The 3665-nt window shown below is 43.5% G+C and overlaps 1 non-coding gene across 1 annotated transcript; it reads right to left on the bottom strand.

The window, feature by feature from the left end:
• Positions 1-681: 681 nt before the first annotated feature.
• Positions 682-788, bottom strand: LOC138097267 (U6 spliceosomal RNA). The gene has a single exon (XR_011146467.1). It is a non-coding gene; the product is annotated as a U6 spliceosomal RNA (small nuclear RNA).
• Positions 789-3665: the final 2877 nt, after the last annotated feature.

Here is a 3665-nt window from a genome sequence, read left to right as displayed (position 1 = left end):
TACTGTATTGGTGTTTTTCTTTCTGGCTTACTTCACTCTGTACAATCAGCTCCAGTTTCATCCATCTCATTAGAACTGATTCAAATGTATTCTTTTTAATGGCTGAGTAATACTCCATTGTGTATATGTACCACAGCTTTCTTATCCATTCATCTGCTGATGGACATCTAGGTTGCTTCCATGTCCTGGCTATTATAAACAGTGCTGCGATGAACATTGGGGTACATGTGTCTCTTTCTATTCTGGTTTCCTCGGTGTGTATGCCCAGCAGTGGGATTGCTGGGTCATAAGGCAGTTCAATTTCCAGTTTTTAAAAGAATCTCCGCACTGTTTTCCATAGTGGCTGTACTGGTTTCCATTCCCACCAACAGTGTAAGAGGGTTCCCTTTTCTCCACACCCTCTCCAGCATTTATTGCTTGCAGACTTTTGGATCGCAGCCATTCTGACTGGTGTGAAGTGGTACCTCATTGTGGTTTTGATTTCCATTTCTCTCTCTAATAATGAGTGATGTTGAGGATCTTTTCATGTGTTTGTTAGCCATCCGTATGTCTTCTTTGGAGAAATGTCTATTTAGTTCTTTGGCCCATTTTTTGATTGGGTCGTTTATTTTTCTGGAATTGAGCTGCATAAGTTGCTTGTATATTTTTGAGATTAGTTGTCTGTCAGTTGCTTCATTTGCTAAAAATATGGAACGCTTCATGAATTTGCGTGTCATCCTTGCACAGGGGCCATGCTAATCTTCTCTGTATCGTTCCAATTCTAGTATATGTGCTGCCGAAGTGAGCACCAGACTTTATTTTTTGGGGCTCCAAAATCACTGCAGATGGTGACTGCAGCCATGAAATTAAAAGATGCTTACTCTTTGGAAGAAAAGTTATGACCAACCTAGATACCATGTTCAAAAGCAGAGACATTACTTTGCCAAAAAAGGTCCATCTAGTCAAGGCTATGGTTTTTCCTGTGGTCATGTATGGATGTGAGAGTTGGACTGTGAAGAAGGCTGAGCGCCGAAGAATTGATGCTTTTGACCTGTGGTGTTGGAGAAGACTCTTGAGAGTCCCTTGGAATGCAAGGACATCCAACCAGTCCATTCTGAAGAAAATCAACCTTGGGATTTCTTTGGAAGGAATGATGCTAAAGCTGAAACTCCAGTACTTTGGCCACCTCATGCGAAGAGTTGACTCATTGGCAAAGACTGTGATGCTGGGAGGGATTGGGGGCAGGAGGAGAAGGGGACGACAGAGGATGAGATGGCTTGATGGCATCACAGACTCAATGGACATGAGTCTGAGTGAACTCCAGGAGATGGTGATGAACAGGGAGGCCTGGCGTGCTGTGATTCATGGGGTCGCAAAGAATTGGACATGACTGAGTGACTGAACTGAACTGAACTGACCTGGGGAGTTCCTCTTTCAGTAGTCTATCATTTTGCCTTTCCATAATGTTCATGGGGTTCTCAAGGCAAGAATACTGAAGTGGTTTGCCATTCCCTTCTCCAGGGGACCACATTCTGTCAGACCTCTCCACCATGACCCACCTGTCTTGGGTTGCCCCACGGGCATGGCTTAGTTTCATTGAGTTAGACAAGGCTGTGGTCCTAGTGTGATTAGATTGACTAGTTTTCTGTGATTATGGTTTCCGTGTGTCTGCCATCTGATGCCCTCTTGCAACACCTACCATTTTATTAGGTTTCTCTTACCTTGGGCGTGGGGTATCACTTCACGGCTGCTCCAGCAAAGCGCAGCTGCTGCTCCTTACCTTGGACGAAGGGTATCTTCTCACCGCCGCCCTTCCTGACCTTCAAAGTGGGATAGCTCCTCTAGGCCATCCTGCGTGCGTGCAGCCACCACTCCTTAGATGTAGGGTGGCTCCTCCCGGCCACTGCCCCTGACCTTGGATGCCCCTGACCTCGGACCAAATTCAGACTTAAATTGAAGAAAGTAGGGGAAACCGCTAGACCATTCAGGTATGATCTAAATCAAATACCTTATGATTATACAGTGGGACTGAGGAATAGATTTAAGGGCCTAGATCTGATAGATAGAGTGCCTGATGAACTATGGAAGGAGGTTCGTGACATGGTAAAGGAGACAGGGAGCAAGAAAAGCACCATGGAAAAGAAATGCAAAAAAGCAAAATGGCTGTCTGGGGAGGCCTTACAAATAGCTGTGAAAAGAAGAGAGGTGAAAAACAAAGGAGAAAAGGAAAGATATAAGCATCTGAATGCAGAGTTCCAAAGAATAGCCTGAAGAAATAAGAAAGCCTTCTTCAGCGATCAATGCAAAGAAATGGAGGAAAAGAACAGAATGGGAAAGACTAGAGATCTCTTCAAGAAAATTAGAGATACCAAGAGAATATTTCATGCAAAGATGGGCTCGATAAAGGACAGAAATGGTCTGGACTTAACAGAAGCAGAAAATATTAAGAAGAGATGGCAAGAATACACAGAAGAACTGTACAAAAAAGATCTTTATGACCCAGATAATCACGATGGTCTGATCACTCATCTAGAGCCAAATATCCTGGAATGTGAAGTGTGTGGGCCTTAGAAAGCATCACTACGAACAAAGCTAGTGGAGGTGATGGAATTCCAGTTGAGCTGTTTCAAATCCTGAAAGATGATGCTGTGAAAGTGCTGCACCCAATATGCCAGAAAATTTGGAAAACTCAGCAGTGGCCACAGGACTGGAAAAGGTCAGTTTTCAGTTCAATCCCAAAGAAAGGCAATGCCAAAGAATGCTCAAACTACCACACAATTGCACTCATCTCACATGCTAGTAAAGTAGTGCTCAAAATTCTCCAAGCCAGGCTTCAGCAATACGTGAACTGTGAATTTCCTGATGTTCAAACTGGCTTTAGAAAAGGCAGAGGAACCAGAGATCAAATTGCCAACATCCGCTGGATCATGGAAAAAGCAAGAGAGTTCCAGAAAAACATCTATTTCTGCTTTATTGACTATGCCAAAGCCTTTGACTGTGTGGATCACAATAAACTGTGGAAAATTCTGGAAGAGATGGGAATACCAGACCACCTGACCTGCCTCTTGAGAAATCTGTATGCAGGTTAGGAAGCAACACTTAGAACTGGACATGGAACAACAGACTGGTTCCAAATAGGAAAAGGAGTATGTCAAGGCTGTACATTGTCACCCTGCTTATTTCACTTCTATGCAGAGTACATCATGAGAAACGCTGGACTAGAAGAAACACAAGCTGGAATCAAGATTGCCAGGAGAAATATCAATAACCTCAGATATGCAGATGGCACCATCCTTATGGCAGAAAGTGAAGAGGAACTAAAAAGCCTCTTGATGAAAGTGAAAGAGGAGAGTGAAAAAGTTGGCTTAAAGGTCAACATTCAGAAAACGAAGATCATGGCATCTGGTTCCATCACTTCATGGGAAATAGATGGGGAAACAGTGGATACAGTGTCAGACTTTATTTTTTTGGGCTCCGAAATCACTGCAGATGGTGACTGCAGCCATGCAATTAAAAGATGCTTACTCCTTGGAAGAAAAGTTATTACCAACCTAGATAGCATATTCAAAAGCAGAGACATTACTTTGCTGACTAAGGTCCGTCTAGTCAAGGCTATGGTTTTTCCAGTAGTCATGTATGGATGCGAGAGTTGGACTGTGAAGAAGGCTGAGCGCCGAAGAATTGAT

The sequence above is a fragment of the Capricornis sumatraensis genome, chromosome 20 (genome assembly GCF_032405125.1).
Source record: "Capricornis sumatraensis isolate serow.1 chromosome 20, serow.2, whole genome shotgun sequence".
Taxonomy (NCBI): Eukaryota; Metazoa; Chordata; class Mammalia; order Artiodactyla; family Bovidae; genus Capricornis; species Capricornis sumatraensis.
The sequence above is the reverse complement of the archived record's forward strand: the minus strand, read 5'-3'. Positions and strand labels throughout refer to the sequence as shown.